The sequence below is a fragment of the Rhopalosiphum padi genome, chromosome 4, assembly GCF_020882245.1.
Source record: "Rhopalosiphum padi isolate XX-2018 chromosome 4, ASM2088224v1, whole genome shotgun sequence".
Taxonomy (NCBI): Eukaryota; Metazoa; Arthropoda; class Insecta; order Hemiptera; family Aphididae; genus Rhopalosiphum; species Rhopalosiphum padi.
In genome coordinates, this window is record NC_083600.1 from 39,792,278 (window position 1) to 39,812,360 (window position 20,083).

General features: G+C 25.1%; 1 protein-coding gene across 5 annotated transcripts in view; it reads right to left on the reverse strand.

Annotated features, from left to right (window-relative positions):
- LOC132929954 (neuropeptide CCHamide-1 receptor-like) overlaps positions 1–20,083 on the reverse strand; it is a 142,986-nt gene that overhangs the window by 17,360 nt on the left and 105,543 nt on the right. For 4 of the 5 annotated variants that reach the window (XM_060995611.1, XM_060995610.1, XM_060995606.1 and 1 more), the window contains one exon: positions 15,190–18,887. The exons of the other annotated variant lie outside the window; for it this stretch is intronic. The gene's annotated coding sequence lies outside the window, so the exon portion shown is untranslated. Of the gene's footprint in view, positions 1–15,189; positions 18,888–20,083 lie in introns of those variants that run through there. 5 annotated transcript variants of the gene reach the window in all.

A 20,083-nucleotide genomic window follows, 5' to 3' on the forward strand; every position in this document is an offset into this window, starting at 1 on the left:
CTCTCGATTTGTCTAAATATTGTCTCAAAACAATTTAAACATAATTTTATTTATAAAATATAAAATCGATATGTTATTCTCTCAAAAATATTATCTTCTATAATTTCTGTAATAGATAATTTTACTCTAAAATTACTCAAAAATCATAAATAAACTATTTTAGATGAAAGCGTTTTATCTATGTTGCGCGTGGGTCTGAGAGAGAAAATAAATATTGCGCTAATATCTTCTTAATACGAATTAATAACTGTGATTATAGCTGATAAGAATGTGATTTATATATATATCTATATATATATATATAGTTGGTACACAATACACGTATAATGGTACACAATTTACTACAGAAATGCTGATTACTGAATGGATATCTCTATAAAATAATATAATTGTATTCAAGTATTATTAATTGTAAAATTAAGTGTACTATTTTTTATACTCCCCAAAACGGTGTTTAGTAGTCTAAGAGCTAGGAGTTTTAATTAAATCATGTGGGCCGGCCCAAAGACACAGCGAATTTAGCTCCTCTCCCCTTAGCTACGTGCCTGTATGTATTAAACATTTTGTTTCAAAAAACTAACAAGCTGATAAATTATTTATGTTATTATTTACAAAAAATACAGGATTAACGTTATGCATGGTAGGTATACTTACTTCAAGACGAGTTGAATTAAAATTTTTTTAACAATTTTACTTCACCAAATATTTGGGTTTATCACGATTATCCGAAGTTTAGATTATTTCAAAGTTGAATTGTTTTGGCTCAGTGAAATGTGATTTCCGTTTCTGATGCATTCAATGTATTTCTTGTGGTTCATAGATTAAATTTAAATGTTTGCCGAGTCTATTTCCATACATTGTATAGTGATGATTAAATTAAAAATATTTTGACTTTCATAAGCCTTATGAATACTATAGTTATTATTTATTATCAACCGTAAATCATTCGTGATAATAAGTACGTGGTTTTACTTAGTGGATTGTTCAACTATACTTTAATAAAATAAAAGTGCTAAATGTTGTTATGCAAACGGCAGTCAATAAAACCACGGATTTACCGGTGAAACTTATAGTTTCGTCAGTTTTTAGCGATGTTTTTACTTTTATGGTAACACTTAATGACGTTTTATATCAAGAAAAGTAAATGTTGTTACATTTATATTTATTTTATTTTACGCGTAAAAGACACGCAATACACTACAAAATTAAAGACAAAAGAGACACATTTTAATATATTTAATATGCATGTGTACATTCAGATAGTTGTAACTTTTAAACTTAATCTTAGTATACATTAGTTTAGTTTACATTTAAATTTCATAGAATGAATATAAATGAGTCTAAACACTTCACTTGACGAATAGAAAATGCCTCCTCCATGCGTCGAGCTTACCGGTCAGTAGTAAAATACGTATACTACTAATAGTTTGTAGAGTTTTTATTCTTGGGAAATAGCATTTTGTCAGCTGTCTAAATGTAATGTGAAATTATTGTTAACTTTTAGTAAGCTTTTTGCTGTGCGGTGAAAAATTAACCTCCAGGGATAACGGTAGAAACATTCAATTACTTTTTCCAAGGGATGATTAATGGTGTTGCTAGTTTTCTTTGACTGTTCATAATGTTATCGTTTCATAGCGATCACAAGAACGCTTATCTATTAATCGAATAATAATAAAAAAAACAACAAGTGAATTATCTTGATTTCACTTAACTTTTAATTATATACCTAATGAAATAATTTTCCAGATTAACAGTTGGTTAACATTAAATAGTTATTTAAACTATTATCGTAACAAAGATTCTGAACAGCGATAATTAAAATTAAAAATCATATTACTAAGACTGAATTTATCTAAAACTGTTTATGTTTAACCGTATATTTTATACAATAATAAATTGAAATAATAAATTATTAAATACTATTAAACATTTTTGTTTTTAATAATCGTCTTATGTGAAATTAAAATACATTTTATTGTTAAGTAGTAAAAAAATTATCTACCTTGACCATCTGAATAGTATATATAGTTTGACGCGGATCTAGAAATTAAATAAGGGGGGAGGCTAAATAAAAAAATTTACTTTAAGCATATAAAAGCATAGGCATTAAGTTTAATTTTTAAAATATTTTAAGTAGGTACCTAAGGCCTAAGGGAATACCCCATAGCCACCTCGCGCAGTATCCGCGCCTATATGTAGTATATAGTAAATTTTTATTGATACTTCATTTTTAACAACTTTTCACAAAGAACCTTCTATAACCTCTTTGTAGATCATACTATTATGAAGAATTAAGTTTTTGTGATCATTAATATAATTTAGTTCACAGTTTACCCTAGATGTAAAAAATGTTTAATATTTAATTAATTATTAAAAATATATTCAATAAGCCTTTAATCGCTATTGTATTAAAATACTCGTAATATTAATATGAATTCAGGAATTATAATAAAAAGTATACAGGTATGAACTATTGTTCTTCAAATATTTTGTTTTTACGTATGATATTTAATTTTGTTAATTATTTTTAAAATAATAGTTTCCTTTTTACAAATTGTTTAAATAAAAGAAATCAACCAATATAGTAATTTATTATGAATTAGTAGCTATATAGTGACTTTTTGTGTGAAGAGGAAACTCCTCCGCGTTAATTGTACAAAAATGGTAGAACTTTAAAAGTTATAAGAAATCGGATTCGAAAATAGATTTTTAATTGAGCTGTGGAAGTTTCTCCGAAATATTTTGATGATTTTGGTTATTTTTTCTTTTAATACTTATTGAAATTCGTGAAAAATTTGAAAATTATTTCTTCAAAGTTGTGTATTCAATCACTAACTAGGTACAAATTAAATATTGATTACGTTTCAAGCATTACCTAACATTTACAAAATATGTTTCTCAGAATTGAAAATTTAGTATGTTCATTTCGAATCTTTTTTTTAAATATTACAACTTTTTATTTTTTTTTTATTTATAATTTTAATAATTATAAGTTATGACGTATAACTATTCCGTGAAACCGAGGTTTTTTGTAGTGAGACCAATGCCTAAGTATGGGGTCTTTAAATAATGTTTGTATTTTTCTATATTATTATCTTAATAGATAACATAATCAATTTATCGTATCATTTTTATAGGCAATACATAATTAAATACATTATTGTATGCAAACATAAATGAACAATGATCATTAACAACCCCTAACCTCATCGACTGAATATATCTATGTCACCGACCATTGATTTGAATATTTTGTGTGCATTAGCAATTAGTTATGGTCTTTATAAGTGTTTAATAAAAGTGGTACAGCAACAATCTTTAATATAGTATCTATATAGTATTCAATTGTACATTATTTTGTCTTAAGTTCAAACGCTTATAATGGTTTATTGAGTGAGAGAGGTTTAGTGTTTTTGACCTTAATTTACTTTCTACTATATAGTGTTTGAATAAAATCGATTAATTGTATTCCTGAATTGTATTGATTTTAATGAGTGCCAGGTTCTTATTATCTCTATATTTTTTTTTTTAAGTCAAAACGATTGTAAATAAAAATCGTAATTTGTATTATTGTTTTGTCTTATTTGTTGTATCTTATAGTCACGCGTAGTCGTAATTTATATTGTGCACGAATTGAATATATTATGTATATTCCAATGTAAATTTATTTTTACTGATGTAAAACCAATTTACCAATGATAAATAATATTATATTGGAATGTTTGATAGCTATGTGCTGTTAAATGTGCTCAGGATCAATATATATTTTTATGTGGCTTATAATTTTCAGTTCACGTTTTTGAAGATAATAATTAGTCGAAAGGGATATTTTAAAATCCACGAAAATAAAAAAAAGTTATTTTATTTTAAATAATAAACTGAAAATTATATTAATTTGTTTTTAGTAATAATCAATTATTGGCGTAATTCGGTGGATAATTAAGTGATTTATTTATTTTAATTTTAATTGTGTAGAGTAGAAGAAGAGTTTAAAAACCATGTGTATAATTACAATGATTATTAAAATATAGATATCGTAGACATATAACTATTATGTAAGTGTACAATATCAATATGATTCTTTATTGAAATAAATAATATATAATATAATACACATTATAATTATTTACATTTTTTGGTAAAATATAATACATATAGAAACATCGACAAAGCTGAATTCGAATTTTGGTATACAGAACTAAATCTCAGTTAAAAACTTACTAATAGTCCTATTACCTACTTCTTGTGCGTAAAACTCTTTCTATTAAAGCGCGTTCCATTTTTTATTACTGATTTTGTTTATAACTCGTTAATTTCTAGTATGTTTATTAGTGAGGTATATATACCTATTACTATATTACTATTTGTGAATTAAAATTCAACTTTCTTGGAATTAATTCTGAACTTTTTGATAATTTGATTGAACTATAATAGTTTTAGTACAGTTTATAATTTGAATATTATAAATGTATAAGTATATTGCTACGGACTACTATTTTTATAATATAAATTATTATGTTTGCACGAAACTGTACAGAGTTGTTTTAGACGATTTTTTTTATGTAATTGGTTAAAAAAACTTATTTGTTAACCTAGAAAAGAAGTTTTTAAATTTTGGAACCGATTCTTGGATGTTTTAGGGAAGATTTACTCCTAAGGCGAGTGAATATTGAGGAGTATCATTAGAGGTTAGTTACATAGATATTATTATAATATTTGAATATTATCTACATTATACATTTGACGTGTTGTGTTTAACGTGTGCCGTGGATTATATTATAATGGAGATATATTACGGTTTCATCCTCCACCTATAATTCGGTTGATGTGATGTTGACAAACAAACAGTCAACTCATCTGCACTTGACTGTATACAGTAATGCGTGTATACATAACGTTTACGATAACAACAGCACATTTAATTGGTGGCTAAAATACGCGGTGACGGATTTCTATTTGTCCTATTGTAATGTTGTATATTACGTAGTTGTTACTATTGCTTTTTGTGCTCAAAAATGTTATTGCTCTGAGTGCTGTGACATTGGAAAGTCTAATCGTACAGTCTGTGATTGAAACCACAACCCCGGTCTGTGATGTAGACTATTGTGTGCTGTTAATATACAGTTCCAACAAAAAAAAAATACCACAGTATCGCTTATATTAATATTATAATAAAACTTAGTCTGATATTGCGTATACGTAAAAACAATTTTAGGTGGCTTTATTATTCCGTATATTATTAACTAAAATAGAGACGCCAGACGTGAAACTAGTCGTGCCAAAACTTGAAGAGTGTATTATTGAATAATATAAAATATTAGAAACAGATTTCGGAACATTCTTTCACAAAAAATGTTAACATTTCTCGTAAATTGAAATAATTAAAAGTTAAGGCTATAGTCATTATTAGAGGATTACATTTTTTTTCTTCGTAATTTGTAATATTTTAATGCGCAAATAAATAAATAGTTTTACACAACGCATAACAGTTATCAAAAACGTAAAAAATATTTAATGTATGCATATAAAATGTTTTTTTTTCGTTTATTCTATAGACTTAAAAACTATTGGATGGCCAATAGATTACTATAATTTCGAGACGAGTTTGAAGCTTCATTTTTCATTTTTTTTTTTTCAAAAATTGAATATTTTATGATAGGGTTGCCATTGGTTACAAATAATAAAATATTTATTACGATTAGATTTATAGTTGTCATTTAAGCTAATAAAACTATTCTGTATAAATGTAACACTTAGTAATAACGTACATTATTATAAAAAGTGAAGTGTATGGTTTTAAAAAAAAAAAAAAAAAACAACTGAAAATATTTAAATTCAAATAAAATGGAAGCAAAATATAAATAGATTATGAAAGAAAATTTACTAATATAGACTATAGAGTACTAAGCGTTAGTTGTACTAAGTTAAAATATGCAAATTTGTAGTTTTTGACTGATTGGCGTCAAATTTTGCATACATTTTATTTGGGATATCGGGTGGTTCGTAAGAGTATTATTATAACGGAGCCACGGGTAAAAACTATTATATAGGCAATTTTAATAATATTTCAACACACGGTCAAAAAAACCGTGTGCATAGAATCTCGTGAATATTTTTATTGGTGTAATCTAGGGTTAATAGCATGTGAATGAGACTTATAGAATCAAATCATACTCTACTGATTTTAATGATTCAAGAAATGTTTAGATGATAAATCAAACCTCGATTATATTATTAAGGTGGCTTACTCGATATTTATAATATTAAAATAAAGTGCCAATCTTGGTTTATTTATTATCGGGCGGCGATGGGTGTAATATAGCTGATTTAATACAAAAATAATTTTTAAAACTTAAAATATTTATTAAAAAAATTAACTCTTTTTTAATATTCATGTATAACTATTAACAATTAACATACCTATTGTTTAGATATATGACCAAGTGTAGTTTATTATTGTTTAAATTAGTGCCATTAACTTTATTTGATTTTATTATTTCAAAACGTTTTGATAAATATTTTATTACCAAATATCAACGGAAATTAGAAAAACAATAGGTTATTTTTTTTTTTTTTTTGATAATGTGTTGTTAAAATAATTGAGTGAATTCATGACAAAAATAATTAATCATTATATTATTATTTATTATGATAATTATTTAATCAAGATCACACGGCGTTATGGATAGTCATTTTAGGTACACCGCTGCTGTCATACAGTCTATTTTCTCAGAATTTTAAAATAATTAACACTGATATATTGATATTAATATTATAATTGTAGAAGACGTATAATCAAGATTGATTATTATTTATTGTACAAAACTATAGTTTAATTCATTACAGGTGAATGGGTATGAGAAAATCACCTATGGTTTTATAATAATAATATGTTTGGTGAAAATATTGTATATTATGTAAGACATTCAGATACTGGTGTGTTATCAAAGTATGTACAATTCACATTCCAATTATGGTCATTTATATTTTTCTTGAGATATCCAATGGTGAGGGACATACGTGAAAGGTAAAATTTTAAAGAATGGTAGCATCTGAGGAAATTATTGTTTAATATGCTATTTCATTAGCTTTTTCGTTTCCCAAGATTTGATTCTGTTTGTGATCCATATAAAGATAATAGAATATTCAGAATTTGTTAGGTTATGAAGTTTATTTTAGATTTTTCTGGAAATCTGTAAAAATTATTATAATATATTTTAAACTACTTTTAATAAAAGATAACCAATAATTTGTTGAGGGAAGTATATTATAACTAAAGAATCTTGTTATTAAATAATTTTTTATCATTATTTATATATTTAAAACTTTACTTATACATACTAAGAATATTCATTGATTCATAATATATACATTATACACATAATATAAATAAATGTTTATACTTTTACTTTATATTTAGGTACTTATCAAATAATTGTGGTTTACAATTTTAACACATTTAATATATGTACAAATAAATCTATTATTTTACGTGCTTATAATAATTACTGAACAAGGAAACGTTTTAGTGCAATAATTTATTTTATATATCTCGGAAAACTTTTTAAGAAATACCAAAATCTTAGAGTTGTAAAATATTTATTTATTTAAATAGTAAGCTTGTTTGTGCATTTCCGATTAAAAACTATGTCCATATTGAAACATATAGATATACGACGAGTATATCACTTTAGAGTTAGAATTTAAAATTTAAGAAAGTTTCTGTTTTTATAAATTTCACAAAAGTCGGAATAAACCTTTTTGACAAGCAAACAACTATTTTAAAAATGTGAAAATGTAATGGCTTAAGCTAAATAATTTCCCACGCTTAAATGTTTTCAATGGAAGAAAATCTTCACCAACACTTGATTAATCCAACTCTTATCATACTCATATTTATACAGTGCTTGCACTTATTGTATATATTTAATTTATAGATTGTCAAAAAAAAAAAAACTCAATAACTTCTGCTGTATTACCGAATTTGTAATTTATATCAATAAAAAAAAAAAAAAAAAATAATAATACAATAAATGAAATGTTTTCTATAAAAATTAATTCCACTTACCGTACATCGATAATAGTAAAATAAATTATTGTAGTTAATAACAATAAAGATATCGTAAAAAATAGGTAATAGAATAAATAATAATAAAGGCTGACAGTCCGTCTTCGCTCGGAATCGTTTTTCGTGTGCAAAGATTTATCATTGAATTCAAATTTAATATAAATATTACAGTGATTTTTTCTATGACAAGATACGATATTTTACTATACAGAAGAGTGGTTATCTATTTTCCCCCTTTTTTTCTTTTTCAGCTAAAAGATATTTTGTTGACTAACAACGGACGAACCTAACCGATCTCGTTCGTCAAATGCATATGTGTAAAATAGTATTGTAGTATTTGGTTGTTAACAGCATTTAAAAAACGAGAATCTCTTAAAACATGCAGGTGACATCGGTAAGGGCTATAAAAGCATTTTACTGAAAAAAAAAATCTAACAAATAAACATGCACTTATAGACTAAAAGTTGTTCTAAGAGTATTTCAAAAGATGCTTTAAAAGTATTTCAAAAATAATATGCAATGAAACTTGCATTTCAGAATAAAATAAGGTGACATTGATATTATTACTACAAATAAAATCTACAGGTATATATAAAAAAAATGTTTAAAATTAAATCTTTAGCTTAAAAATATGAATGATAAAAATGAAACTTATACAAGTAATTAAACATTTTTTTTTTTCAATCTCTCTGACTCAAATTATTAAAATATAAATTATTTATTATTAAATCAGAATGTACAAAGAAAATTTGTAGTTAAATATTATAGAAAATTATATAAAACAGAATTTCTTTTAGAAGTAACGCTAAATAGAGTTTGATTGAATTTTTTAAAATCTTTCTAAAACGTAATAAAGTCGCACAGCACTGTAATAACGGCCATTATGACAATTGCTGTGTCGAATTCGGGATCTACAATAAAATTAATAATAATATCATATCGTCAAAGAAGGTAACAGTAGAATAAATTAGCGCACTGACAATGTTGACAATTGTACAAGTATACATAGTAGAGCTACTTATTAGCTGAGTACCTACTTAATTCGTCGAGTTTCCTGTTATGCAATCTTTATTTATTATTAATCATTCAAAGATGTTCCAGTTTCACACGACTAGAATTTTATATTATTATGTGTGTGTACATGCAAAAAACTTACAAGTGTAATACTAGTCGTATTAAAATAACACTATAATATTGAAATAAACAAGTGAGTGTAAAATGTAAGTTCATATTATTATGATATCAGTAAAGTAATACACAACACAATACTCACGGAATGCAATGATTTCACGAGATACACTTGGGTACCATATATATAAATACCACTAAAACCATTTCCATGTACTTCGTTGAGCGTAAATACAAAATTCAAAAAAATTTTGATTTCTGACTTAGCTTTTGTATGTCTTATGTTTAGTTTTAGCGATAGAAACACAAACAAAAAAAAAAAAAAACGTTACGTAAACTAACATGTAAATACATTATATATAGATCGAGTAGAGTTATTTCTATGGCTAAAACGTTCAACAATGTTTATTAAAATGTATTTACAATAACCGTATCTTTATGGATACACTATACAAGACAAACAAAAAATAATAATAATATTTGTTTCGACATATTATTTTAATGATATGAACAATAACATAAAGTCGAAATTATGAGTAAAAATAATACTGTTATAGCCTGATTCATAAAAAAAAAAACTTCAAGTATACTTTATTATTATACATTGTTTAATAATATTTTTATATTCATAATTAATTGGTGTTAATAATTCTTAACACAGATTCTAGAAGGGAGTAGATTCTATATATTATTATTAGCACTTGCTTGGTAATTATAAACTATAGTATGGATAATTGAAATAAAAAAAAAAAATTGTACCTATAAATACCACTTGAGCAATGAAAAAAATAAAATTGATGACATTCGACAGAAATGATCTTTTGTGCGTCAATTATTAATTATTTTTTGTGAATTAAATGTTCTGATTTTTCACATAAAATTAATCGATTTCAACCAAAATACATTATTCACCAGGTACCTATACCCACGTTTCTCATATTACAATATTTCACACACCTTGCACGCAGGTGTAAGTACGAATGCGCGATCGTTGATTATGAATCGTTATAGTCTGTTGAGCACGCAGCGTAGTGAAGATGTCGTCTGTTTTTCACAATGTTGATAAATTGACAACGTATGTCCTTGAGATATATTTATATTGTTGTTGAGGGACACAATGCAACGAGAAGTTACCGTGAACGTTAAGATTGAAATGAATAGTCTGTTTCAACAGACAGTTGAAGTTTACTCGTGGGTGGTGAGTGTATATGCGCGAGACAATTAATATCACTTCAATCGTTTCAAAACCCGAAATTATTTTTGTTTCAATATCGCAGGACTACAACGATATTACAACGCCGATTTCAGTGAATTTTATATAGGTACAAATGTACTTATAAATAAGTAAATACGAATTAAGTAAACCGAACAGATTTTATACAAAATGTGTCTTATGCATTTTTCAAAATATTATCTATATAATATGTATCGTAATTTACAACAAGTGATGTGCATATAAATTGCTTATTATATTACATGTTTGTTATTATTGTTATATCGAAATGTACAGTAAAATCCTAAGAAACATTAGCATATTATAGATAACTATCGATTAATATTAGTTGTTTTTATTTTGTATTGTTATGTCGTGTTGTAAATATTATAATGTCACGAATGTTGATGTTCTATAGAGAATTTTAACTTTTTCAAGAAAAATCCATGATACAAGATACATCTATATTTTACACCTCAAATTGAGATATCATACAAATTGTAGCTATAAAAATTTGTGGTAATTTATAAATAATATTTTGAGCAGATTTTTTTGTGTTAAAAGTAAACAAACAGAATACAAAATATTATGTAAAACTTAAAATAAAATAAAAAAAAAAAACTAATGTCTAATCTAATCACTATTTTCCCTAAACATAACTTTATATATATATTGTATGTGATGATGTTAACTTAACGTTTCCTAGCGATTATTTATTCCTAAGATTTGTAGTAGAAGTGCCGACATAATTAATTGATTTCTTTTTTTGTTGATGTTCTTGGATATAATATATGGCATTATTCAAAGAAAAGAAATAATGAAGTTTTTTTAATTATCCTTCCGTGTTTCTTCATGTTATAACCACTTGTATCAATGTCTGACAAGTAATTAGTTTAAGGAGATTTAGTGGAAGTTCGTAAAACTACTTTAAGTTTGTAAGAGTATAATATTATAATATATGGTTTCAAACTTATAACGAATTAAAGTATAATATATGAGGTTGGTATGATTAGATTTTACTTTGGACAAAATTGTGTAACAAACATACAATAACATAACGAAATGAACGCATTAAATCCGCGTGTGATATGTTAAAGCATTTCAAATCGATTCGATTAGGTATGAATAATTCGAGTATCCAGTGACCGAGTATCCTGGTTAACGCGTAGCAATGCAATGAAATTTGTTTTCTGAAAATTTAATGTACCTAGCTAATGCTAATAATTTATTGTTATTTATTAAATGGAATGAAATGACAATAGCAAATAGGAGATCCTACATAAAATTATTATAATCCTAATGGAAATCGTCCAAAATATCTACATAATCAAATTACAGAATGCAATTTCAGTATGTATTAAATTATATTGTATATTGTAGCATTGACAATAGTACTGATTATAACCCTTATAGTTAGACATAGATTTGAATATGTAACATAATATGTTTTTATGCTTTGTTAGTCGAAAATTGGCGACTATTTAACGAAACGTTAGTTGTAACTTAAGATTATTAAAAAATAAATTGACGTATCGTTTTAAAATACATAACTATTCTCATTGTTTTTTTACCGTTACAATATTTGTTATTCTTATAGGACTTGACAGGGTGACAATACACGTTTTTTAAACTAATAACCCTTTTATGGCGCTATGGTGATAATAAAAAACCGTAAAGTTTTTGGCCTTGTTTTAACCCTTGTGACTTGTAAGCGTTAAATTTGTCAACGAGATTTATAATTAACTCATTATTGTGGAACTTGTGGGAGTTTACAACTATGTTAAAATAAACAAGTGGTTAATGGTGATAATTATAAAAAAGTTATTTTATATTTCATTTTAAAAAGTGCCTACTCCATACACTATACTAGTAATAATAGACACGTAAAACATAAATAATGGACAATAATTAATATAATTTCCGAAATCCCAAAAAAAGACATATACAATTGTATATAAGTTATACATTCTATAGTGAAAGTATAATATGACTGATATATAAGTATATATAAAATATTATATTATGCATTTTTTTCTACTTATTTTAATGTTAATATTCAATAGATCAGACTGTAGTATTAACTGAGTGATTCTTTTATTGAATAACACTTGAGCGGAGTAATAGACAAACATTTTGTGGTGTATTTCCGTATCAGTCCACTTCGCTCACTTAAACATTAAATGCTTATAACAGTTATAACTAATTAATCACTCTTCCGAATTTCCATTTTTATGTATCTAAATACTCCAAAAAATGTTCTGTTTCAGAATATTAAACTAAAAATGTTGTTTTATTTCAACAGGAAATTGTATAAAAAAAATATATTTTCATAAAACATTAGTATATTTTAAATAATGAGTATCGTTTGATAAAAGAATCATTCTGTAAAGTCCCTAAATTACGTTTTATTTCTAACTCGGGACATAATAATATATTATAATACTTATATTATACTAAGCGTTGTAATCAATTGAAACAATAAATCCATCTGTTTACACCTATTTAACTTTTGACAACCAACGTCACTAGACAGTGTTATTCGATATTGTAGTCGTCAAAACGAGGGTTTGAGTTTGATAATAATGTGTATAGACAAAACTATTTACAGATATTTAAGTGGATTACGTCCTATAACTTAGTACGTATATTTTTCGAGGAAATAAAATCTAACTATAATATATGTGCGGTAAAAATTGGTATGGAAGTTAGATACGTGCTCAGTGTGTGACAAATGTACACCGTTATAATATGAAAGATCGTGTAGTTTAAATAAAATACAAAACTATGAAAATATAATAATATAATTGTATTAAATAATACAAATAATCATGACGACTTTTTATATAACATTACACCAAATTATGTTCCAATTAGTTCCATGCATTTTTTTATATAGTGCATTCAAAGATTCTGATTCGTACTTTGTCGATACTATCTATCTGCTTCTATAATATTTTAATTTAATTTTGTAATAATGTTTTTGGTGATAAGTGTTGTTATAAATCTCGAACTTAACCGAATTCTCAATAGTTAGTTAGAAAATCAAATTTGTAATGAAACAGAAATTAGATATACGTAAATTTAATGAAAAACAATACGAAAATAAAATTGAATGATCTCAATATTAGGAAATATTTCTTGTATTTTTTGTCATTTTTATGTTGACATAATATTTTTTTAAATTGCTGTCCGAGTTTAATATCAAAATACAATTTTAATATTTTGGATCAATTTGGGTTATAATAATAAATTATATGTTTGGATTATTTCAAGTCAACTAAATTAAAAGAAAACAGTTGTAAACAATAAAAATTTGAATTTTAACTGTATATTATTTTCAATAATTGAAATTACACATATATACGTTCAAATCAAGTTATTAATTGATACTGAATGTTTGCGTCACGTTCATCAACATTTTGTTGACAATAATAGTGATGTGTTTAAATGTTCAAAGTTATATCAGAAATAATTGAATAATTGTTTACAATAATCGGGGTCAAATGATGAATGATTATTTGTTTATTACCTATATAGTATACGACCAATGATAGACTATCTCTTCTGTTGACGTGATATAACACGATAGCTAATAGATATAGTCATATTATAGATAGATGATAAATGCAAGCCTATATCAAAATACATCTACAGTTCTATATTTGCAAAAAGCATTAAAGTTAATCTATTGTTATGATAAATATTATATTATAACCTATAATAAATAATAAATGAGTTTAATTCTGTTTTTTTGAGTAAAATAAAGCAAATAACATTATTAGTACAGGAAGAAAAATAAATGTGAAAGAAAATGAAGAAGGCTTATCTTGTTTTGGTATTATTTTTACGTAATACTTCGGTCACAACAGTTACTGTCCTTGGAATACTTAATAACCCATATTATAAAAAATTATATGAAAAACACAAAATACATAAATACATAATAATATGATTATTATTAGGTGCTTAGGAGTATACCTACGTCTAACCCATATGATATTAGCTTAGACCATATACTAGTATATTATGATCTAAGGATATTAGACATGATGATATTAAAGATACGTTTATGATATAAATAATAATATGCATGAAGTGTAGGTATATAAAAAATACATAAATAAGCACGTGTAACCAATAATAATATTCAAAGGTCGAGTTACAATAGCATCATGAAATCGATTTTATGCCTTTTAAAAATATTATCTATGTATTAAATATTTTGATTAAAGTGTCTTTTATTTCCGGAGAAATTGATTTTTCAAGGCATTTCCTCCATTTCTTGACGCCCAAACTTCATTGATATACACTCAATTATTTTATTTATTTAATTTTATATTAAGTAAAAATAAGTGAAGTTGTGTAATAGGTTCTCGTAAAATATCGTTATTTATAAAATAGTTCTTATACCCTTAAAATGTTTGTGCAGTACTAATATTATAATATTATTTTTGATATTTATAATACACGAAATTTTTCAGTGAATGGAAGTTTTAATAGTAACAGTTACTTTGGAGTTTAGGAAATTGACGAAAAAACTAAAATATTATCAGGATATTTGTTGATTAAGGTGCTATTAAAATCTATTCAGCAATATTTTTCACATAATTATTAATAAATTGTTAGATTGCCTAAATATTGGAAATTTATTGTAAAGCATCTGTTTTGTTTTATATTTTTTTAAATCAGCTGATTATTTAAAATATAAAATGTAGGCATGCGTGCGATTATGTGTGTGTGTGTGTGTGTGTGTGAAAAAATAAATAAACAAATTAAAGTATTATTTTAATATAATATAATATTTGAGTATATACACGTAAAACAATTACATTTTTATTATCCACTAATTCCTAACTACTGTAATCATTAACAAGCTTATTGTTATTATACTAAAACATTTACAGCAATTTTAACTTAAATTTCTTATTATTATTACACATTTCATAGTAAATATATTAAGTGGCTAATCTAAGCTATTTATATAGTATTTTATTAAAATTACTAAATTGTAAATTTTAGAAAATTATACATGATAAAATTATAATAATGCTAATGATATGATGCTTGCAATAAATAATATAAAAAACTTGTATACTTAGGATTAGGTTTTTACATTTTAGTCTATGAGACCTACTAAGTATAATAAATTGAGCAAGGACTTTCATGCATTGGTAAATTTCTTCTGGCATATAAGTACACAATAAATCAAGTGTTTGAATAATGAAGCTAATACATTTTTGACAATTTTTTAGTGTATATTTTGAATATTTCATACATTTAGATATTATTATGATTTAAATGATCTAAAACAGTGAGATGATTGCATTTGTTTCAAAAGACAGTTTTAGAACATATTTTAATTTCAGCCATAAATAAGAAGTGTAACTATTGTTGGCAGAATTTTTATTTAAATTTCAGAAGTTATGGTGTAAAAGTGTATATTTTTGAACACATAGGTACCTATTTAATGATTTTATACAGCCTACAAAGTATAAAAGTCCTTGCTTTTATTATAAATAATAGTTTACCAGGCAAGCAAAGTATAGTTTGTTTGTATTAAAACTCTATTATTCAAAACTAGAATAAATATAATGCAAAAAAAATATTTTGTATAATATATTTTTGTTTTAAAATAAATGGTATGGTTTAAAAATAAATCAAACGTATTTGAATGATATCGTACATAAGATAAATTTGAATCACAAAAAATCCAGGAAATTTATTTTAACCTTTTATAAAACATAACACATATCACCAACACTGAGACAATATATTACGGGTTTAAAAATATACTTTATTTTTGTGAATTCTGAAACGTCTACGTTTAGGAATTTGACAGGTATTTTATTCGTCGGTACTCCTTGTTTTATTATTATTATTTAACATTTAATGTCATTGTTTTTAATATCATATTTTTGTACGCATTTGAGTCAAGTAACCCTTTGCATAATAAATTAAAATACCCGAATCCATAACTCACAATGATTATAATCAATGATTCTATACACGTATTGAGGTTTAGTAATAAAAGAGATTTGTTTTGAAATCGTTGGGAGCGTAATTTAAGTTCATTTCTGTTAAGCTTTGCCTCACATAGATTATGCACGATATTGCACAAATTGGTACTATGGCGCCTAATATCGAATGACAACATATATTAAATGCAACCAAGTGTCAACGTGACAACGAACACCTATGGTAACTTGGTCAACGGATAGACGTAACATATTATGTTTTGAAATAATGTTCTTGTCTGTGACCGAAAAAAAAATAATGGAATAACATTGAAACACTCACGTCAATAGCACGTTATATATAAGTGTTAAAACTTGTTCGTCTTGAAATGTGTGAAATGTCTCTAAAATTGTATTATTATATATTATAAATATACATGTTATATACGATTCGAAAAACCCGTAGGGAAATTTGGATTGCAATAAGTGTCACTTACAGGGTTTGCCTAAAAATGATTCGTCAACATATGATTGAAATCATTCAAGCTACTCGTTTGCCATTATTCTATATTTTCTTTCGTGGAAATGCGTATACACGTCAGATGTTATGTTCTATTTTTACTATTAAAATGTTTTGACATATAGGATAAACCGAAATAAAATTATTTGCTTAACATAACTGTATACAGCGGTATAACGACTAGAAAAACTATGTTAAATTATAAATCTTATACGTTATAGAATTTGTCGAGTTTGAACACCAACGACATAACAATATTATGAAAATATTATTTTAAGTATGGAACTTGAGAAGGAACGGATTTTTTATGTGCATGTATGAAATAAAGTTATTGCAGTTGGAATTTTCTACATTAGATTTATTCTACATTAGACAATAATAGTTAATGCTATTCGGACCTATGTTTTGTTAAGCTTCGTAAGGGAAAACGACGATAATACTTTGTCGTAGACGTTATATATTTTTGTTTAACCACTGCTCGCCCGTTGAGTTTTAAATAATTTATTTAACCATAGAAAATAAAATACATATAGAAAATAATTGAGCACATACGTAAAGCTATCGTAGGTAGCATAGTAATAAATATTCACAGCAAAATATATAGAAAGCAACATTTTTACATAATTACATGTATTTATTATACTTTAACAAATTTATAGCGTTATAATTTATAGGTATAGGGAACTGCAAACTGTTATTAATCAGTACAAAAAAGTACCCATTTTGTTTTAAGATTCACTTGAGTTCGAAATTCTAATTGTTGATATCTATTTATTTTTAACCTGCAGTAAATTTGTTTTTAAAATCTTAAAATTGTATAAATTAAAATATTCATTAAATTTAATTAAAATTGTGATAAATAAATTTAAGATAAATTGATATTTATTTTGTTTTTGTTTTTTGTGTTTGATGTTCAACAGTACGATCGTTAAAATTTATAAAAATAAAAAAGTACATGTTGTAAATAAAAAAAACAATGCGGTGTTACGCAATAGTTGTTGCATACACTCTAATGATCAGTAACGTATTCCTTAAAAAACGGACTGTTTGCGATCCCCGTAATATTATTATATATATTACTTAGGTAGTATTAATATATTTGTTACAAGATAAAATTAAATTTATAGTTCTACATCGTGATAATAGTAAAATATATACAATATTGAAGCAGTAAAAATATTAAATATACAACTAAATTAAGTACATACCATAATCATACAACAAATATAACAAATCTGGATAAATAGCGTTGGTACAACAAGCACAATACCCCACTTTTTTCTTTAATAATGAATTTATTCGAATTCTGATTTTAGGCATTTTTAAATAATATATTAAGGATACAATTATTTTCAAATATTTAGATTTTTATACTAGTCATATTAGAATACTATTGTATTCTAAGCCTCTAAGGAGTCTTTGGTGACAAAAAAACATATTTTTTATTTTTGATCAAAACATTTTTGGGTTTTAAAAATAAAATGTAAATACTTACAGGGATATTTATAGCCCTTATAAATGATGTTAAAAAATATAAAATGCATGATATGTTGGATGTATTATTTTATGTAATTAGACAATTTTCACAAATTATAAAATGTTTATGGATTAACATATTACTAATATGTTCAAATTGTCATATCTTTCATAATTATTAATTTATTATCGAGAAGATAGGGACCTATTATTCTTAGTATACAAAGTTAAAACACTCAAAAAATAAAGTTCTTATTCTTATTTTAACACTAATTAAAAAATTATTTTACTGCTTTAAAAATGAGTAGGTATCATCATTCATCACAGAACACTTTTTTAAATAGTATACAAAAATTAAAAATCGAATTCTTAAATTCATTTTTAAAGGATAAAACGGGGATGATTGTAATTGCTGAATATTTCTGTATAAAATATATATATTCATCTCGGTATTCTCGGAATTGAAATGTTCTAATATGCCCAGAATAATGACGTAGTTCCGTTGTTAAATGATAGTTGAGACAGTGTCTATTTGTAAAATACATAAAATCATATAAAACAATAATAATGTATAATTGAAATGTACTTATTAAAATTAAAGGTTTAACAATAGAGATAATCATCTAAGTCTGATGATTACGATAGTTTCCCGATCATAATCTCGTAAAAAACTCAAATTTATCACCGAAAATTAACGTTTGTAGAATAGACGTAGGAATGTTCAATAACATGTAATTTAAATGGTAACGAGAAAATAAAAAGAATTAAACAATTTCCACAAACGTCATAACTGCTAATTTATGTAAATTTAAATTTTACACAAATACGCAGTGCTATATTTCTTGGGCGTAATAATATTTTTATATTTAAATAGTCATCACCATTAAAGTAAGCCGTTTGAATGGCTCAGACATTTCGCGTGAGAATATACTCATTATAATAATACGGACCTGTACAACTGGACGGAAATGCTGCTATGGTAAATTTGAAAAAAAAAAAGATCATTATAAAATAAATGAGTTTAATACATTTATTATTTGGCTAACGGAATGAAAAATAAATAAATTCGTAGTTCTTCGAGAACACTGTCTCTTTTTCGAAACGAGACATGAATATTATCTTCTGCGTCGTTAGCTATTTCATTGAAGAAATTGAATTCAGATATTTTGCGCTTTTATCACTATCATAATTCCGTTTTTTGACAGAATTTCAATTCCTATTAGCTTGTTATCGTTACAGATGTATTTTTTTTTTTATTTAAAGGTGACCGAATTCACAGTTAAATGACATGAAAAGGTAAAAGTACGTACATTATATTGTATGTCAAAAACGTACAATTATTTTTGACAGAAAAATAAAATGTTAACGTTTAATACAAAACTACCGGTTTGTAAATATACCTTGCATTGCAGTAGGGATCATATTATTTTATCTTACTTCTATTCAAGTTCACTCATCTATTTAGTATTTGTAATGCTGACGTTTTAATTAAATAAAAAAAAAAATAAATACTTAATTTATTTAGGTAAAGCATCGATATAAATAAAAAAAAAATGCAAGAAAAGGATGAAAAAAGTTATTTATTTGGCACGTTGGTGTTGTGGCCACATTTGGTTTTAGATTATTTTAGAAATTTATCAATATTATTATATAGTCTGTTAGGAGAAAAAAAAATACTTGATCGATTATCAAAATAAAAGAAAAAACACTTGAAAAAGTAGTAG